The following is a 21720-nucleotide window of genomic DNA, read 5'->3' as shown; positions in this document are numbered from 1 at the left end:
TTATTCAGCAAGAATGGCGTCTCCAAGTAACAGAGGCTTTAAATTAATTCACTGGTCAGTTTGAGGACATAAAGAAGTCTGAACAATGAACAGACTCCGAAATCCATAGCGACCCTAATCCTAACCCTGAACTATAGATGCTAAAAAAATGTCCTGAGTTCCAAAAAAATCTGAAAGATTCATGAAAGTATGAACTGTAAGATTTATAAAGTAACATGAATTCTTGGTAAGCACCAGAAAGTCAACACTAATGTGGAAATTTTGCACACATCTAAACCCTAATAGTAACAGATATAAGGGGTTTAAACCTAATAGTAACATATGTTTATGTAATGACATTACTACTGCTGCCTACATTACCAGCAGTCATTTTGCTGGCAAATTATGGAAATGAACCTCAAAGTTCCAGAGTATAAACTGTAATAGTTCCTGGAAAGTGTGTGATTTCCTGGGATGAGTTAGTCGCACCAACATAATCTGTAAATTCCACATTAAGTCTTCAAATTAACTTGAAATAGCCCAAAAGTTAAATAACTTGCACTTTGGGCTCAAATATTTGGCAAGTGAGTATTATGGCCATATTTTTAGTGTGTATAATGAGCGAGGAGGCGGCCGAAGTGCAGAATTATTGGGTAGTTTATCCCTTTTGGCAAAAAAGGGGACAAAAAAAGGTTTACTTGTCCAAAAAGGGCTGCATCATTCTTGAATTGCCCAGATATTGGAGCATGATCAAAGAATTATCAAATGTTTTGTTGCAGATAGACAAGAAACATGTTGAGAAAAATAAAGACCCAAATTAACTGCCAAGGATTTGAGAAGAATCAAGCGTTAAGGTACTATGAACTCATTATCTTCAAGTTCTTCGAGTTCTTTCATACTTCACAACTACAAGACGTATTATCTAGAAGATGATGATGTTCATGATGGCCAAGGTAAGGGAGGCTGAAACCTGACACATAAATTGAAGCATCTCACTGGGCCAGGAAATATCTGAACACAGATTTTTCAAAGGTTTCATAGTCTGATGAAATGAGAGTGCCTCTTAACGGAGCAGATGGATGGTCCCATGGGTGGATCGGTAACTGGCACAGAGCTCTACTCTGAGCCGGACGCCAACAACCTGGGCGTGGGCTACTAGTGTATTACAAAATACATTAAAGGTCAACTTTCAGCTTCATGCACCACAAATCTGGAACAAATTTCCAGGAAACTGGAAAACAGCTGAAATATTGAGTCCCTTTCAACAAAGGCTAAAGATTCACCTGTTTAGAGCTGCTTTTGAACCTTAATAAGCTGAACATTGACCAACATATTTGATGTATATTGATGATTTTAATAATATTGGTTTTTGACTGTATGATGTGTTTATAATTTTTTTTATGTTTTCATAATGTAAAGCCTTTGCCTGCCTTGTTTCTGAAATATGTTATGCAAATAAACTTGATTGGTATGGGCTTATGATTTGGACAGCTGTTCTGGCCAATCAGAAGCAAGCGTCGCTTGAGAGCGAATAGTTTTGGTTAGTTTCATATCTGTAGAGGAGCGATGCCGTTCAGACTTCGTCAATGTGCGTCATAAGAAGCGTGAATATTGTAAACGGTGAAGAAAAAGTCAGACATTTATGTAAAAGTTTGATTATGGTTTATGTAGCTTCGTTATGCAATACTATTTATGGATTGATTATTGTTGTTTATATGCTAATTGCTAATATGTTGAGCTAATTTGTATTAACCCACTCTGAGCTACATTCGTTTGTGCCATAATTGCATTATTGGCTCTCAAAACATTGTGCGCACAGTGTATACATTCTGGGTGAGCTGCAGAAATATTCTTACAAAATTCAGAAAAATAACCTCTAATTTCCAGATCAGCGTGATCACAGTTTAATCAGTGGAACAAGCTTTTGTTTGATTCATCATCACTAATTTGAAATCTAACAGCTTTTCCAAAGTCCAACTGATATTTTCCAACAAAAGGGGGGAAATCTGTGAAAGCGATGGGAATAAGTTGTGTAGTGAAGGTGGTGGAGAGTTTGTGAGTGGCTCTAGGAGATCCACGTTCTAATTTTAGTGCGATGGAAATAAGAGCAGCACCTGCTGCCTGCTGTCCTGTACTTAGTGGAACCGCTTCAGGTCTCCTGTAATCAATCTGAGGCTCAAATCCTCCGAGAGGCTCTGACTGCGCTGAGCCTCGTGTAGCCGTGTGAGAATGTCTGTTAAATTTCTACTTAAGACATAATCTCTCTGCTTTCTCCTAGGAAGCAGTCAAGTTCACCCTGAACCGAGTTACCAAGCTCAGGCTTGGTAACGCTTGGAAACTTTTCTTGATTTGAATTATTTGAAATCTGAAATGCTTTTTGAGTAAATGTTTATCGCAAATCCCTGCTGTCAAAGTGACTCCTGTCATCGCAGAGACAAAAAGCGCAGCTGCAACATGAGACGCCCCCTATTTAAGGCTCTGGGACGGGACATCAGGGACGTTTTCACTCCGGCAGCAAAAGAGGAAAGTGTAAGATTAGCTTTGTGTTAAAAGTGGGCCATGACCTCAATCCATCTACTTAAAAAGCAGTTAGTTAGATGAAATGAATGGTTTTGTATTTGCATTATTAATCTAAAGCCTTACCTGACTTGGATGCTTGTGCTTCTTGTGTTTTTTGTTTCTTTTATTGGCTGTGAGGGAAACAACAGTGTGACGTTAGAGCTCATTTCTCACTAAACTGACAAGAAAAGTTTAAAAATGCAGATTTTTTAGCTAACATGTGATTCATGCTCCTTTTTCATCCATCTTAGCACAAGTGTATGCAAGGCATGCAGCATGTTAGGCGCCTGTTTGCAAGCCCATCCTCCTGAGGATACATCTTAATGTCTGATATGCACCAAGCATTTGAAATTACCAATCGTGCACAAGCTGTTCTTTATGTCAGGACCTTTCACCAGAACCAGCAGACTCTTATTTTGATTGGATTACCTTCAGCTGACAGGTGAATAAAAAACTGTTCTCTGCTTGTTAATCCGGGCTCAGAGAGCAGCAGGGCCGCCTCATCCTGAAGTCAACTGGAGCCTCGGGGAGCGAGCAGCGGTGCCTGCAGACGCTCCAAAAATAAAGCTGCTGCCTTCAGTGTGTGTTGCAGGGGCAGATGGGGGTTTCCGGGCCACCTGAGACGGCGCAGGTGCAGCCCCTACCGGCGGGCGACGGCCACCTGCACCTGGAGGAAGGTGGCAGAGGAGAAGAAGCTCTTATCAACAAACTGCCTCTGTTTCTGCAACCACAACTTAAATTAGGATTTTACAAACAGACTTTATCTGAATTACTACTTTACACTATAAAAAAATTATTTTATCTCCCTGATTTCTGCTCACAATTATTCACTTGAAAAGGATTTACACTCATAAAACTCAAAATGTTTCCAAGTATTTATGGACTAGCTTTTTTGTGCAAATATCGTATTACACTTGAAATTTGACAAAATTCATCAAGAAAAGTGAACAAATATTTTTAAAAATGCTAGTTTCATTTGTTTCATGTTATAAGTAAAATAATTACCTTTTTGAATACTGCTGAATGTTTTTTGTTGTAAAAGTATTTACCTGTAGAATGATTTTGTTGATTAGCAAGATAAAACCAAAGCATTTAATTATTTTTTATAAATAAATTGCATTTGATCATCTAAATTACAAACTTTTATTGGAGGAAAAAAAACAATGTGTGGAGGCCAAGTTAATGTGAAGTAATATTCAGTTATTGTTAAAACATTTTGTTTAATATGTAATTTAATAAGTGAATTTATTTTAAGTTTAGGAAGAATTATTAGTACTGCATGTAGCTAATTTTGTAATGTTTTGTTGTCAATGAGTGTTTTATTTTAAGTTGTATGTTTATAGTTTAAGTGTCCATTTCGCAATTTATGCAAATGAGGTGTGGACGCTGTAGCGTTAACAAGAAAGAAAGGAAAGACGCTGCTAGTTTATCTACAGAGCCACACGGTTTTTCAACCGTAGTTGTTTGTGAAGGTTAGATAAGATACAACTGCTCTTGTAAAGGATATCTCACAAAACTGTGGAATAAATTTTTGTTTTGCATCCTTATTTCGGAGCGCTGTGGAAGTTTTTATTTTCCTCTACAAACACGCGAGTGGATACAGCAAAGAAACCTTGTGGCAACACACAATGACATTACTAAGTTATTCTCCACTGCTTTCAGAATCCAAAATATGACTTATTAGTGGTCACAAGAGAAATCTAAAATCTAAATATTTGTTTTTTTTTGCTTCTTTTCCTTCCGACCTGTTGATAAATCCAATCTGTCATGATTCATACAGCCACCAGGGGGCTCTGTGATTTCATCTGTCCATCCAGCCTGGGATTCAAACCCCAAACCTTCTTCCTCAAAGACATCAGTAGACATCTTAGCCTTGTAGTCATAACCATTAGTGCTTTAAAATCCACCACTTATTATAAATAGATCCAGATTTTTTAAAAAAAACAATATTTACATATGTGTTTGATAGAAAACATTTTTCTGACATCTATGTGTTAACAGCTCTACTTGCTTTACATTTAAAGGGTTTTCAAATTCACACATCACTAAAGCAACATTTCTGTGACAGAAGTTGAAATCTTTATGAAAAATAATTAAATTAATGAAAGAACTGTTTAAAATTGCTGACAGAGATGAAGGTGTGACAATATATCCAGTTTAAATGAGAGATCTTACCATGAAGTTGATGTTATTACTCCATTTGTTTCCTTTAAATCTCCCCAAACATCAGGATCTCTAGGACAGTTTTGCATTGACCTTGTAAATTATAGCAACAGTGAAAGGAAGCAGCTGAAAGTCATTATTCAAAATGTTTGATTTTATCAGGTTGCAGAACTGAATGTATGATGCCATTATCTGCGTTTCCATTATGATTGTGAGCAAAACTTTGCATGCCGAGAAAACACAAATTTGCCACAAAGTAGACGACGACAGGAAGTGGTTGGAGGATGATGGCGCGGCTTGTTTGTTAATTTAAAATGACATGTAATTTTAAATTAATTTCTTACTTAATGGAAACACCACAATTGCTTTCTGCCAGTGGCAACATCCAGTTGTTGGTCATGTGACTAGTGTGATGCGGTAAAAGTGTTTCCACTTCAAAATAAACCAATTTTGTTACAACCAAAAAAATAATAATAATTCTGGTGCAAAAACTTTTCATCAAAAACACTTGAGGTTTTTTTTTAATTGGCTATTAACCAAATTTATTTTCAAATTGTCAAATTGCATAATTATATGGTCAATGGAAACACAGATGAAGATTAAAAGGTTCCTCAATCAATCGCTAATTATTGATCTGACCTGCCGATTCCGATTTTAGCCAATACCAATTTTTGTCTGAAATTTTGCTCAATATAGCAAGAAAGTTGCTGACATCGGGGTAACTGTTGTTTTCTGTAGACATGCAGAAGGGCCTGGTCTGTCAGTGAAACCTGTCCGACTCCAGATCAGAGGACAGAGGCTGATTTCAGACCTTCACTGAGGTGGATAAGATCTGGGAGTAAGATGGGCTTCACATGGAAGTATTTTCCAATCACTGAAAAAAGCTGAAAAAAGTTTATTTAACACGACACTGCCCCTTTAAAAACCAGCTGCTTATCTCTCATCTCTTCTCCTCTGACAGGCAGCGGCGTTTGCTTCAACCGTCACCGTCAAAGCCACTGCAGCATCAACTATCTACCTCAGTGGTTCCCAAAGTGTGGGGCGCGCCCCCCAAGGGTGGCGCAGTGCCATTGCAGGAGGGGCGCGGGAAGCAGTATGAATGAATGAAGAAAACAAAACAGTCACACAGTTAAAGTGTTTCACTGTAAAGATGGTTTGTAGTTTGTTGCAACCTGAAGTGTGAAATAATCTTCAGTGGAGTTTGAAAACAAAATACGTGTAAAGGTTTATGTCTGGTTGAACAATGTGAGCCCAGTTGGTTCTTTTTTCTTTTGGGGGTATTTTATTGTAATCCATAGGCCCAGAAAATCTTTGGGAGCCACTGATCTACCTGATGACACACACATCCACACACACAGCAGGGATGGAGGTAAAAACACCGATGTGTGTGAAGTTTAAACCGCTCTCCTCTCTGATCGCCGATCTGATGCTGTTTCATGTTATCCGTTGTTTAACGCAGTAAGCAGTGAGCGTCTGAAGCTCTTTCTTTGGGATTTTGCTTTAGTACAGGCAGCGATTTGAACAAAGAATCAACAATTTGTTTTCATCTGACCAAACAGAGTTTAAATGTTTAGTTTCAGTCTCTCATCTTGTCAGAGAGCTTCTCCACTGCAAAAACAAAAAGTATTCTAGTGCAAATATCTTAGAGCACATAAATAAGACAAAATTAACTTATATGTTACTTTGAGTAAGATATAGGAGCTTGTTTCAATTCAATAATTCCTTAATATTGATGAAAAAGGTAAAAAAAAAAAATTATTTTACTACAAGAGAAATAATCTGCCAGTGAAGCTGATACTTTTCATGAATATTAATTAAAGCTCCTAAATCTTCCTAAAGTTACTTAAAACTTAGTTTTGTCTTATTTCAAGCATACTAAGATATTTGCATGAGAATCCATGATAAAATCTTTTAGATTTAGTGTTTTTGCAGTGGTTTCATCCGTAATTTCTGATGTGAGGAGAAACTGAAAATGGTTTGTGAACCTTTTCTTTGGAGGAAATGATCCAATCAAATCCTCCTCCATACATTCATGTAAGTTAATTTAGATTTTTGCTATTTGTACTGATATATTTGCACTTGAAAGCATCTCTGAGATTTCTGGTAATGATGAGTTGTGTTCTCTCAGGTTTTCTTTGTCTGATGATCTGATGATCTGAGACATTTATCTGCAGGAGAAACGGAGTTTGCGATTTGTTTTTTGTTGTTCCTTTGTTCTATTCTTGCTCCAGCGTTGTGCCTCTGTTCCCGCCGTGACGGATGGAGCTCCTCGCTGATGAAATGGTCAACAGCCACACAGACTTTCCTTCCATTGTCTGCATGCCAAGCCGATGTGTAAGTCCCGCTCTCGGCCTTCAATCACTGTAAATTTAGCAACAGAAGCTTCTCAGCTGCTCCTTTCCAAAACCTGAGCCCTCCTCTTCCATCCATAGTATTCCACCCATCTCCTTCTCCAGGGTCATGGATGCACTTCCCCCAGCCTCTCCAGCTCCATCCACACACACACACACACACACACACACACACACACACACACACACACACACACACACACACACACACACACACACACACACACACACTCCGCTCTCATCCAGCAGCCAATAAGGGCCTGATGATCTCAAGTATCACTATAGCAGCAGGACTTATTCTCTGAGTGGAGCCGGCGGATTCTTACAGACCTTCATCCTCATCGCTGAGGGAGCTGCTCTTCCTCTTTTTGGTAAGAATTTGCTTTCCATACACCTGAAAAACTGTTTTTCTATTATTTGTTTTTCATTTTATGTGGAAAAAACTGTCTTTTTCCACAAAAAATTATGAAACTGTTGAAAGTTTTTAGCAGAAGTTGTTCACTAAACGCAGAAAAGAAAAAGCTTTAAGGGAAAGTAGATCCATTGGTCAGTAAACTGATTGGCATTTTTATGCAGACATTGGAAATCTTTTGAAGTGAGCGCCGGATTGCTGGTGGATGTATATTAAGACTTGTGAATTGTCCGCTATGACAATGCTGCTCACAATGTTCTGGTCCAGGCAGTTGACATAAGCGCTTTATTTATCTGAGCTCTTTTTCTCTTTGATACTAAAGCTCTAAAATATATCCCATTAAAAAGCAACACATCACCTAAATCCTCCATTTATTTTAAACCAAAAAACAATCCTACATGATTCAATCATACAATAAATACTGTTTTGTGTCACCATTTAAATTTAAAATTTAATAAACTCTTCAAAATGCACAAAAGATGTTGATTGACACTTGGTTATTGGCTCTTTTGCTCTGCAAAAAACACAAAATCTGAAGTATTTTTTTCTATTTCTAGTGTAAATATCTGAGAATAGACAAAACTAATTTACAAGTAATTTTTCAACAAGATATAGAAGCTTGTTTTTAGTCAAAGCTTCTCGTTTCACTGCTAGAAAATGTCATGTTCTCAGTGAAATAATCTGCCTGGGCAGCTTGCAGTATTTTTCTCATCAATCAATAAACTCCTATATCTTGCTTAAAAAGTCATTTTTAAGTTAGTTTTGTCTAATTTTAAGTGTACTAAGATATTTGCACTAGAAACTAGACTAAAAATACTTGCTACTATTTTGCGTTTTTGCACTTCGTATTCCAGCGTTTGAGCTGATTCCCACCTTGCTGATGATCTGAAAACACAGTTCACGCCTTGGAGACATGAGGTTTTGAGATTCTCCATCAGCTACTTCTCTCTTTGACACAACATCTAAGAAGCTCAGTCAGTTTCAACACCAAGTTTCAGTTTCAGAAAGTCCCAAGTTTTCAGAAGAAAACAAAACCCAGAGTGCTCACTAAATATACAGCATGCTGAAATGTCGGTATGTGCAGCGCGACCGCTGTGCACACAGAGGCGAGAACGCTGTCAGCTGCAGGTGGATCAAAGCTGGTTGGTTGGAGGTGGGCTCTGATTGGCTGGTTGGGAGCAGAAGATCCTCCCGCTGGACCAAGCAGAGGGATTAAGCTGCTATTTGAACACTGTTCCTCAGCTGATGGGCAGAAATGTGATCCAGAACTAATCCACAGAGTCTTCTGCAGCTGTGCCCACGGCTGAGAGCAAAGAAGTCATCCAAAGGCAATTTATATATAACAGATATGATGTAGAAAATACGCTGAGGTGATTTCACTAAAGATCTGCAGAGAGTGAGAAAGATGGATGGGTTTTCCTTGCATGGCAAAAACACAAAATCTTACCAAACAATTGAATCCTAGTTTCTATTGCAAATATCTTTAAATTTGAAGCTTATTTCTGATCACTGTTGGTGAGAATATATATAGTTTTTCCAGTCAATGGGCTTTAATGATCTGATTTGGTTTTTAATCACATTGTAATGATTTCTGCTTCTTTCTTGGACTGTTTAGAAATAGAACATATAAATGTTATAATTTTTCTTTCAGAAACCAGAAAAGTTGTGTTTTTTTTCATTGATCTTGTAAAAAGTAGAAGCAGCCTTAAAATTAGTTTTTGTTTCACTTTGTGCATCATGTTACATCAGGACGTCTCAAGGAAGTAAATAAAACAAAACAAACATCTAGAACTTATTTATCAATATTAAAGAATCACTGACTTAAATTAGGATCTTAAAGAAAAGTTACTTGTAAGTTGTAAACTTGTTGTAAGTATTAAAAAAATAATTATTGATAAAGAAGTTCTAATTTATGTCACTTATAACAACATATTTTTTCATGTTATAGGTAAATAATCTGCCAGTGTATCTAGTGCTTTTTCATCAATGTTAAGAAATTACAGAGTTAAAACGAGCTCCTATATTTTACTGAAAAGTTAGTTTGTCTAAGATATCTGCACTGAAAACAAGACAGAAATATTTGGTAATATTTAGTATTTTTGCAGTTTAGTCACCACAGTGACTATTTTAAAGATTCTCATCCTCGATTTTTGATGTGAGGAAAAATAGATTTTCCATCTGAAAATCAAAATATAACCTTTTTTGGAAGAATTTGAGAAAATGGTCCAATCAAAGCCTGTTTTGTTCATGCACAGCGTTTGTGCATTTAGCACAGAAACAGTTCATTTTTAATCGTTTCTTTATGTTTATCTGGTTTTACTGTGACCCAGTTTCATGTAAATAGAAAAACAAAGTGTCTTCATTGTGTCTAATTAACCTTGTAGGTTAATTAAGCAATCCTAAATAATTGTGTAGAAGAAAACTGGACTGCTCTTGTGTCAAGAAACAGGAAAATGATCAATGAGAATCTAAACCAGTTCATTACTGTTGTTCTCATTGAGGTTCTGTAGGTTCTGCAGGAGTTCTGCAGGGAAGCAAATCAGCTTTTATATGTTGCTGAAATTTACATGAGAGTCAGTTTTGTCTTATTGCAAATGTTCTGGGATATTTGCAAAAGAAACTAGATTGAAATTATTTGGTTAAATTTAGCGTTTTTGCAGCATTTAGGGATAATGAGCCAAAACACATTTCCAGATCAAACACAATGCATCATGTTAAAGTTCATAATGCAATATTTTTCCTTGGCAAACTCAACCTTCCCTCCTAAATCCTTTGGAAAACCTGTCTGGTGAGCTGAAAAAAACATTTTTCGAATGTTTTGAGATTGTGCTACTGCAGTAATATGTTCAGAGACTCAATAGTGCTGATGATCTGCTAGGCGGTTTGACTCGGAAACAGAGTCAAACATGCGAATACAAACTTGCAAAGGCGGTGATGATACTCGGTACACAGCTGAGTAAACAATCCTGAACAAGCCATGAAAATATTTCAGGACACAGCCTGCAGCTGCAGCGTTCTGCTCTGATCAGCCGCTCCAAACGACCGTCTGTCCTGAGACAGTGGGAATCCAGGATATTCTTTTCCATGAGAGCGAAGAGTTACTGACAGGAAACACACTGACCTCACCGCGAACTCACACAAAACTTCATCTATTTAAAAGTCTTCATTGATAGCAAAGTGGAACCGAAGTGAAATCTTTCTGATTCACTGCAGTAAAAACTTTTTGTTAAGTGAAGAGGAGGCGAGTTGCTCAAATCATCATAAAAACTGTGACTGTTATTTCATTGCCAAAACTTCAATGTCGTTTTCTAGAGAAGTAAGTTTCCGCCAAAAGTCTCCAAAATTTTGAGATTATCTCCAGAAGTTTTCTTTAAAAAAAAAAAAAACTTTCTGAATTTCAAAAGTCAAAAATTAGCTGGAATAAAATCGAATTTAAAAAAATAAACTTCAAAAAGTTGAAAATGTTCGATTTTTGAAACTTAGAATTGTCCAAATTTTTTCAAGAAATTTCAACTTTTAAACTCAAAAATTTCTGAGTATTTTCTAATAATGTCAAGAGTATTTTCTACATTATTTGTGAAATTTACTCCTGCTGTTTTCTGTCCACAGCGTCTCTATTTCACCGTCGTACAAAACAGCAAACACAACAAGCTTTTTTTCAATAAAACCTTATTACTGGAATTTAATAGTTATTGGATATTCATTAAGTTTATGGTTTGAAGGAACCCAGAGCAAAAATACGTTAGAACTTTTGAGATATTTATGAATTAAGTAACGTATAATGTTATCAGATATGACATGGCAGCTGTGCGTCGTATGATTATATTTATTTTGAACATTTTTATATTTCCTTTCAGGTTTGAAGATTGTTGTCACCATGTCTGACACTGAAGAAGTGTAAGTGAATTTCATCACTCATTTATTATTTAATAGAAAATTAAGTTGAAATTTGCTGGAACTAATTTTATTTCTCTCTTTCTTTCCTTCCTTCTTGTTACAGGTATGAGGGTAAGTGAGACATCCACTTTGCTGGTTTTACTTTTTATTTTTCTTTAATACCCACTGTAGATGATTTATCACCTTTTCTGATATTTACAGAAAGTTTTCAACTAATTATCTTCCTTTAAGTTTTTTACACTGTTTCTGTTCAAAACAATTTTTCCTCCTTTTTTTATATTGTCACATAAAATGTCAACATCAGTAATTGTTTGTTTTTCTATTCCCACATTTTTTTATTTTCATCTTAATTTTTGCAAAACTGAAGAGGAGGAAGGTAAAGATGACTGAACCAACTTCACATTTATTACTCTTCTTTTTCTTTACGTTCACACTAATAAGTAAATTGCGTTTCACCCTTAACTTGAAGTCTTTGACCCTGACGCCTGTTATGTTAGCCTGCGCCTGCATCTGTCAGCTTCTCATTTCAGGATTTTCCAGTTAAATTTACAGCATCTTTAGCGTTTTTGAGTTACAGTTCATTACATTTTCTGGATGTCATCAAAAACTTCCAAGTTGAGGTGAATCTTGTCTGCTGAGTGATGTTTTGACACATGGTTAAGAAAAACATTAGACCTGTTTCTTTTCTTAACATGTGAAACCTTCACAAAGCCGTCTCTTGTTGCCAGTACTGCTGTCATTGACCTGATTCACACCACGGCCACATTTTAACTGCTGAATGTGGAAAACTACTGGGGAGGAATTTAGAAACCACTGAGGTCAAATTATGAACTGTTTTAACATTTTAAAATTACATTATCAGATGGACCAAAATATTAGCTAAGTGGAAATTTTGTTTTTTTAAAAACTGAAAGTGCAATATTTCAAAATATCAAAATCAGGCAAAATAATTTCTTCCAAATCAGTTTCTTACAATAAAAAACTTATAAAACTTGAACAGAAGTGTCTGAATTTGTGTTTAAATCATGTTTGTTTTTCATTCAGTTTTTTTAAAAAAAACAGAAATTTTACTGAAATAACAGTAGAAATACGAAGAGTACATTTTTGTAAAAAGTTACTCACGTAAATGTAACATAAATGTAACTAAATGTAACATAAATGTAACTAAATGTAACTAAATGTTACATTGAAATGTAACTAAATGTAACTAGTTACTACCGATTCTGATTATACGACACAGATTGCTTTTTTCATCAGTTATATTGTTAATTTGAGTTTGGCAAATACTTCTTCCCATGTATGTGTATTTTTCAGACTTTCTTATGGTTTAATTGCCTCTTTATAATTAATTTTCTTAAAATTTGAGTAATTAAAACTGTAAAGATTGTCTAAGAAAGGTTAGAATCTCTAACTGTGTTAACATTAGAGATAAATGTAATTGAGTAAATGTAACTAGTTACCACCCGACTCTGTTACTGAGTAAAGAGTAACTTTGGACCCGACTCCCAGTTCCTCCAGTAGTCGTACGCATCAACAGTTCTAAATGGCTTCAGGGTGAAAGGTCACAGGAGTTTCTGCCTCCATCACTTGTTTTTCTCTTCGTTCTCCAGCAGCGTCCTCCGCTCACCCATCCGTCCATCCGTCCATCGTTTCTGTAAATTTCGGTTTCCCATTTGGTTTCTAATGGCTCTGTCATGTCTTCCATTAACGGCCTTCTCCGGCACGCCAACTCTGCGGTTTGGTGCATGCTGCGTAGCCCAGGAGGAGGTAGTAGAAGTAGAAGTAGCCCCTGAGGCGGAGGCCCAGGTAGAGGCAGAGCCAGAAGTAGAGCCTGAACCAGAACCAGAACCAGAGCCTCAGGAGGTGGTGCAGCAAGTGGCTCGGGAGGAGGAAGGTACGTTTATGAATCTGCTGCAGGACCGTCGGCACCTAACAGGGTAGTCCTGAGGCTGCGACAGTTAGTCAGACCTGAAAGCTTAAAAATGATCTATATTTTAAGGTTAATTTGCAAAAACAGTAGAAACTGTGTCTTTGCTTTTATTAGTTACTTTAATGATTTTTGTGGGAATTATTTTCAACAGAAGCCAAGAGCAGCCACAACCTTTATGATGTAATATTTATCAGTTATTTTATGATTGCTGAGCTATTATTATTTTGTGGTAAATATATTATTGCCTGGAGAACAAAAAGGTTTATTCAATAAAACTTATTTAGGTCAAACCCTGATCAAAACATTTTCATTACATTCTTCTTAGATAATTAGATTTTAGTCTAAAAATACTAAAAGATGACTTCAATGATGTTATCAGGAAAAGTTTTTGTTATCCTGAAATATGATTATATCCTGTTATTTCTAGAAAATTATTTTCAGCTATTTAAAGAGATCATTTAAAGAGAAGGATGCACTGCATTAATGAGGCCTGCAAAACTGCTTTTTTTTTATTTAACTGGCATTTTTAATGATAATCTAAATATTGAATAGTTTTGCAGTTCATTAATCGGTTCCTTTTTAACGTGTTTAGCTTTATGACTGCTTTCTTTTGGCAGAGTCTTCAAAGAAAATGTGTTCATATTTTGGTACATTTTGGGTAAAACTGTCAATGTTTTCCAGAATATATTCAGAAAATGTAATTCTTTGGCTTAAAGTCACACGTTATTTCACATTATTAGATCTTCACTATTTCAGAGTCTGCTGCAAACATTTTCCTTATAAACCCCCACAGCTGTCTCCATCCACAGTTACAAACCGTTTTGTCCTGTTTCCAGCGTTATTGTTCTCTGTCATTTGTGTTTTAAATATGAGCTGTGCATATGTGTTAGAAAGGGAGGCGTAATCAGGCGGTTGCCTTTACATGAGTCAGTCGCCCAGGTTATCCTTGGCCTTCTATCCACTTGAATGAATCATTTTGTTGTTATTGACCATCATCATTAGTTGCATTTTGGAAAACTCACCTGTTGTTGTTTTTCAAGGCCAAACCAGAAGGGATGATGGGTAATTTTGTGGTCATGTAAAGCCAATTCTTCACCTCCCTTTAGTACATGTTTAGCTTTCATTTTGGTTGTTTTTCTGTCTGCAACTGAAGAATGAAATTTGCCATCATTTACGTTTGGGGTGTTTGGCTGATTTCAGCTGATCAAATTCAAGCTAATTTCTTATTCAGATGTGTTTCCAGTTGTCTGCATCTCATGGAGTCACAGCAGAAGTCCCAGGCTTCGCCTGTTCGACTAACGCTTCGCTGCCTCAGCAGCTACAATATAAAACTAATAAAATTAGAATTAAAAAAAAGTCTATTTCTGAGAAAAAAATCATAGTTCTTGAACTAAAGTCAGAATTCTGACTTTTTCTGACTCAAGATTTTGAGGGAAAAAATTTGTAATTCAAAACAAGAAGATAAAATTCTTTTTAAAAAAATATCAACATTCTGAGAAAAAAATTAGTTCTAAAAAAAGTTAGAATTCTAAATTTAAAAAGTTAAAATAAAAAGATGGATAATTCTGAGAGGGAAAAGTCACAATTCTCAATGAAATTCAGAATTGTGGGATTAAATCAGAATAATTTTTTTAGTGCTCCTGACCCTTTTCCACAGCCTGGCTGCTTTTTGGCATTGTAATTATTTTAATGAGTCACTCATATATTCCTGTATTTATTCTCCATTATGGCAGGTTTGGTCCTCCATAGAACCCATCGTTTTCTAAAGTCTTAATGAACAGAAAGTATTGATTATTGTGCAGACAAATTAAACCCAGGTTATCGTCAGGTATGGCGCTGCCTGCAGCGTCATTGCAGGATTAATGCTTGGTAATGTTATGGGACTTCTGCAGCGTCTCCCTATCAATGCCCCAATCCAGTAAATGTGCTTTTTGAGCTCCAGGCTTTGTGAACATGTACTGGCGGCTCAGTCGGATCACTAATGGTCTGTGTTCTGCTCTTGCTTTGGACGCTTGCTGCATGCAGAGGCCTATGAAGAGGAAGGTATGTGGACCTGCATTCTTCTCTGTTCTTCTGATTCGACCTTTTATGTCTCCCTGTTGAACACGGGACTCTCCTAAGCCTTAATTATAAATAATGAATCGGTCCTGGGCTCAGGAGGTAGAGGAACAGGCCGGAGGATTCATAAACGGCGAGTCGGCTCATCTCTGCTTCTTCTCTTTTTTGCATGAATGCGCCCTGCCAGGGGAAGATGGAGATCAAGATGGTAGTTTGTATTTCATGCTGAGTCATCGTTGCTTGGCTTGAGATTTCCTCCCCTCTGTTGTCCGTTTCTCTAAATGTTGTCGTAGTCCAAGGGTCACTTAAAACGAAACAAAGTCTAATCACACGCCTCCTGATCCTGAAAACCATTAACAGTAGCTACACAATCCAGTCCCTCCTGTTGTGTAAAGTGTGACTTGATGTCCTGTATGCTTGGAAACTTTAACTATGACACAGTTAAATGTGATGATTTATATGACAGCATACTGATCCTGATTAGCATCTTAGCAATAAAATGGGTTTGATTTACATACTAATTCACAGTAACTTAACACAGATAAACAGAGAAGCTGGTTGTAACTTTATATATGTTGGTAATCAGTGCTGTGAAAAAGTTTCTGCCTTCTTCCATATTTCTGCTGCTTTCTTATCTTTATCGCTGTTGCGTTTCAGATTATTTAACACATTTTGACACATAACCAGAGCAAAATGCAGCTTTTAACTTATTTTTTTGTTTATTAAGGGGAAAAAAACTATGTAAACCATTTCATCCATTATGGGGATTTATTTATATCAAGGAATAAAACTTTTGGCTTATTTTGTGTTGTTTAAAAATAAATTAATGGGATTTCTTTCCATATTTGTATAGAAATTTCTAAATGTAAGATAAAAAGCTTCTACTGAAGTGAGCTGCATTAAAATAAAAGAACATGCTATTTGATTTTTTTAGTTCTCTTACTACAAAGCAACTCGATGTAAAGGTGATTTATTTATTTGTTGTTCATTTCCAGGTCTGGTTTGCTCTTGAAAGTTCTCTCAACTTTTAAAATAAATCCTGTTAATCATGGTTATTTTCTGATTTAATCAATCAATCAAGTTGATAAGTAAATCACATTTCAGCAGCAAGGTGGATCAATGAGCTTTTAAAAATGGGGAAGTTTGGATTGAATTAGAAATCTGCAAGAAGGCGAATATTCTTCCTCAGCACAGTTTGGAAAAATGCACAGTAATACTCCTTCAGTTATAGAAATATGCGTTTATAAGGTTGCAGTTGATTAGCTTAGAGTCGCTTTAGCTAATCAGCTGTAGCATTAGCTTAGCCGTGCTATGCTTAGCTTAGCTTAGCAACCGTAAAAAGTCAGTTTGGTTGAAATAAACGTGGAAAATTCCAAGATATAAAAACAAACTCATCCAAAAGCAGCACTGTGCAGTATATATTTATATTTATGTAATATTTTGAAAGGAAACTTGTTGGCTTTGTTCTTGTAGATTTAACATATAAACGTTTGTTATCTCCAGTATTGCTGTGTGTTTTATGTATCTTCAATCAGAGGCTTAATGCACATTAATTAGAACTTGGTTGTTGGAAAGAGTTGCTAAAATTAAAACTCACTCTCGCATTTCAACGTGACTTCCCTGAATCCATCGCTATTTGATTCTAACTTATCAATATTTTCTCTTTTCCATTCCTGTTTTTATTCCAATCAGAGGAAAAGCCAAAGTTCAAGTGAGTAGATATTTATTCTTATTGATCAGTGCTTTTTAAAATGTGTTTTATTTATTACATTTTTATTATTTGCTTGAACAGACCCAGTGCTCCAAAGATCCCTGATGGAGAAAAAGTGGACTTTGATGTAAGTCATCACATTTTAGTAGATAAATACATCTTGTTTTATTAATTATATATTTACATACTTGAATATGTAATTATAAAAAAAATCTTTCTTTTAATATTTACAGGATTTTTAAATATAAAACTAAAAAAGTCTATTGAAGTGAGATGCATTGAATAAATAATAAAATAAATGCTTGTTTTATTTTTTATTTTATTTCCCTTTATATTTCTGTTTGTTTGATTTGATTTGATTATAATAGTTGTTCATTCTTTGTTTTTAAGAAATGTAGGCTTCATCAGGTGTTGTTTGTTATCGGATTTATCACTAATAATGCAAATATAAACAATTCAATCTGAGACAAGACCTTGTTGCAGGCCTGTTGGGGTCATTGGGGATAAAGAAGAGAAAAAAAACTCAGAAATTTTGATATTATTCCCAGAAATTTTGTAGGAAGAAAAACTAGGAAATGAAAAAATGAAAATTTGCTACAAAAACATCTGAAATTTGAGGTCAATCTCAGAAATGTTCAAGACAAAAACTCACATATTTCTCAGTTTCAAAGTTGACAGGTTTGGAGTTAAATTTTCTAGTTTTTGTCTTGAAAATTTCCAATTTTTTTTTTTACAAATGTTCAACTTTTTAAATTCAAATTAAATTTGTCAGATGTACTTGACCGTTCGGTGACCTTTTGTTGACTTTTCAGTCTGTTTTTTGGTAAACGACACCCAGCAGCAGGTTCTTATCATTAAAGTCGATCTGTCGTGTTTCTGTCTCAGGACATCCAGAAGAAACGTCAAAACAAAGATCTGTGGAGCTTCAGTCTCTGATCGACGCTCACTTTGAGTGCAGGAAGAAGGAGGAGGAGGAACTGATCGCTCTCAAAGAAAGAATCGTGAGTTTCCCACGATGTGCAGAGATGCACATCACATTCAGCTCCTGACTCGGAGGCAGGAAGTGAGTCTGCTGCGCTTGTTGCAGGAAAAGCGGCGTGCGGAGCGAGCCGAGCAGCAGAGGATTCGCGCTGAGAAAGATAAAGAGCGACAGGCGCGGCGTGAGGTAAATCTGACCTGAAATATGTCATTTCATCAAAGCAAAGAGACAAAGATGGGCAGGAACGACTTACATTTAGTTGAGTGAAATAATAAAAGAGCAGAAAAGAGTCATTTTATTATGAAGTATTTCTATCTTACTTGAGTAAAATTTCTGGATTTTCTACCCACTGAATGAGAAACAAACCAAAACTTCACCAGACTCAGACACACATCTGCAGTTTCTGTTCAAGTTTCATCATTTTCCAGAAACTGGAAAAATTTATTTTGTTATTTTTGTTACTTTTTCCAAATACTTTATTACTCTTGAGTAATTTCTTTCATTTTGCTTTTACTTGATAAAAGTATGTAGATTTTCTTGCGTCCTCTGTCCAGCTCTGGAAAGAGGACGTATGAAGCATCGGTTTCACTGGCCTCTGCTGGTCTGGAGGTGTTTTTGCACGTTGCTTAATTTTTGGGGGGTTTCTGGTTTTAATGTTTCCACAGGCTGAGAGGATGAGGAAGGAGGAGGCGGATGCACAGAGGAAGGCTGACGATGACGCCAAGAAGAAGATAGCTCTCACCAACATGGGGTCAGGCTTCAGCAGCCACCTGCAGAGGGTATCTGACCTGCTTCAGTTCCCCTTTTTACATTCAATCTCCATTTTACATTCAATCTCAGTAAATGCAGCCGTGAAATGTAACTTTAAATGTTTTTATTTCTCACCAGATTGATGCGAAGAGAGGCAAGAAGCAGACGGAAAGAGAAAAGAAGAAGAAGGTTTTGGCAGAGAGGATCAAACCGCTGAGCATCGACAGCCTCAGACGACCAGCTGAGGTAAAAACGTTTGGTCCTCTGGGCTTTACTGCAAAAGCACCAAATCTTACCAAGTAATTTTACTCCAGTTTCTAGTACAAATATCTTAATACACTTTAAATAAGTCAAAACTAACTTAAAATATGATTATTTTTATTGAAGAAAAAAGTTCTGGTTCCACTGGCAGATTATATATATTTTGTTGAATAATATGTTGTTATGAGTGAAAGGTTTTATTTCTCTTTTGATTTTCAAGCTCAGTGAAACTTCACAGGCAAACTGCTAAACATTTACAAAATAAAAATTTATATAACTGGACGAAATATAAAGAAATATGTGACATATATCATTTAAACACCAATAAAAACAACACAACCAGATTAAAATCAAATATACTGGTGATGGTGGACTATAAAATTGGTTGTTTGAGAAGAACTTTGATTAAAGATTTGACTGCATTAAGGGGATAACGCTCTGTAAATGAAGTAATAAAACTGTGATAATAAAGTCATAATATAACCAGAATAAAGTCATTATTCGGGTAATATTATGACTTTATTGCTTATATTTTGTATTTTTCTTAGCACAGCCCTTACAGCCTGTTGTAAATAACATAGAACATTTAAAGTGGTGAGAACTGGCAGTGAAAATGGTTCGTGTTGTTTGTCAGGGAAAAGGCCAAAGAGCTTTGGGACTGGCTGACCAACCTGGAGGCAATAAAATACGACCACTGTGAGATGCTCAAGAGACAAAGATATGAGGTGAGCCTCGCAAAAACACCCAGCGCTCCTGGCGCAAAACATTTACAATTAAGTTTAAAAATAAAAAAGTCTTCTCTTCTTTTATATAAATATATTTGTCTTAGCAATGCAGGTTGAAATACTAAAGCATAAAGCATTTAGACTTAATCTGTAACCTGCAATAATTTAGTGACTGATGGAAAAATGGAGTTTGTTTTATAACAGTTTAGGTTTATTTTCTCCTGATGTGATCATGAGAATCGAATCAAAGCAAAATAAGAAGTTTCTTTTTTTTTTTAACTGAAAATTGTTGTTTTTTTTAAGGTCGTCTCTCTCAGAAACCGCATCGATGAGCTGCAGAAACAGTAAGTGACAAAGACAAACAATGCAAACACAAAGCCGCCTAAAATTCACTCAAAATGTCAAAATTCCTGCAGACTGGAAAACTGGAATGTAATTTTCCTCATTTGAATAAGGATCCAAAATAACTAACATGTAAAAACATCAACCATTACCAAGTATTTTTGTCTAGTTTCTAGTTCAAATATCTAAATAAACTTGAAATGAGACTAAATTAACTTAAAAATTACTTTACAGCAAGATTTATAGGTGAATTTTAAGTAGTATAGATAGATACATGATAAAATTAGTACTTTTAAAATTTAATTTAAATTTTTATTTTAATTCAAAAAATATTTACTTATTTGAATATGAATATTTACAGCAAGACATAATCTGCATATCTTGTTTTTACTTTTAAGTTAATTTTGTCCTTGGAAGAAAAACATTTTCTGAGTTTGAAAGTCAGAAATTTGCTGGAAATAACAAAAAATTTTTAGACTAACTTCAGAAATTTATTGGAAAAAAATGGAAATTTTCTGAATTTCAGAAGTTAAAAATTTTCTGCCTTTGAAACTGAAATTTCCAAAAGTCAAAAATTTGCAACTTTTTAAATTCAAAAATTTCTTAAATTTCTGTGATTAATCGCAAAATTTCTTTCTTTTTTTTTTACTTTTGGAGCTCAGAAACTTCTTTATTTTTTTTCTAGAATATTTCTGAGATTAATTTTTAAAATGTTTATTTTTTTTGTTTTTACTATCTACATTGGCTCTAACATGCTGTTGTACAAATGCATGTATTGATTTTTTTATTTCTTGTGTGAAGAAATAAAGTAAAATTTTGAGGTTCTCATTCTTTGGTTTTGGTTCAGTTTTCTGATCACTTTGTGTTGAGTTTCTTTGCATCAGCGCCCCTGTTGTTCGCTTTTAATATAGCTGTGACTCAGAACGTTTTGCCATCTGCCACCAGAGGGCGCTGTTCATCTGAAGCTCTTCAGTCGCCTCAGTTTGGGAGTTTCATCTCCCTCCAAGGTTTTTATATCAAAGTATATAAAACATTTCAGTTTTATTTCTGAACTCGTGTTGCTCTCTGCGCCCTGCAGCAGCAAGAAGGGAGCCGCCTCACGCCGCAGGAAGTGAGAAGCCCGGGGAAAAGGTCGGCCAAGGTCGCGACATCAGCACAGACTGTGGCGACGGCGACAACTGGATGTCTTAGTTGTTTCTGCTTAAGTGCAATGGCTTCAGAATAAATGTAGCTCCAATAAAAAAGTGTTTTGAAAGAAAATGATATTTTTAAGAAAAACTCTTTGCTTTTGTTTGTGGGAATTAAAAAGTTGCTTAAATAAAGTCTGATAAAAATTATAATCTTCAAAACAGTCAGAAGATGCTTTTTTGGTTTATTATTATTATTATTTTAAATGTTTGATATTTATGGCTTCAGTATTTATCAATTAGCTATGCATACTGGAAATTCAGTTTTTGTCCTGTAATATTTAATTAAAATAACAGGAATTTCCACTTTTATCCTTTAAGTGGCTACTAAGTGTTTAAATGTTTACCTTTATTCAAAACTGATTTAATTTTTTTAGGTAATGTTAACTGAAGAAATTATTACTTTTAATAAGCAT

The 21720-nt window shown here is 35.5% G+C and overlaps 1 long non-coding RNA gene and 1 pseudogene across 2 annotated transcripts; both read left to right on the top strand.

Moving 5' to 3' along the window:
• The first annotated feature begins 5248 nt into the window (after positions 1-5248).
• LOC129363977 (uncharacterized) lies at positions 5249-7424 on the top strand. 2 transcript variants are annotated; one of them, XR_008606373.1, is made up of 4 exons: positions 5249-5539; positions 5663-6070; positions 6933-7035; positions 7158-7424. It is a non-coding gene; the product is annotated as an uncharacterized LOC129363977 (long non-coding RNA). The 2 variants fall into 2 exon arrangements; XR_008606372.1 differs by having other exon boundaries at positions 5249-6070.
• Positions 7425-12718: 5294 nt separating this feature from the next.
• Positions 12719-21475, top strand: LOC129363974 (troponin T, fast skeletal muscle isoforms-like; annotated as a pseudogene).
• The last annotated feature ends 245 nt before the right edge of the window (positions 21476-21720 follow it).

Source organism: Poeciliopsis prolifica, unplaced genomic scaffold (genome assembly GCF_027474105.1).
Source record: "Poeciliopsis prolifica strain line A6 unplaced genomic scaffold, Auburn_PproV2 SCAFFOLD011, whole genome shotgun sequence".
In the NCBI taxonomy this organism is placed as follows: Eukaryota; Metazoa; Chordata; class Actinopteri; order Cyprinodontiformes; family Poeciliidae; genus Poeciliopsis; species Poeciliopsis prolifica.
The sequence above is the reverse complement of the archived record's forward strand: the minus strand, read 5'-3'. Positions and strand labels throughout refer to the sequence as shown.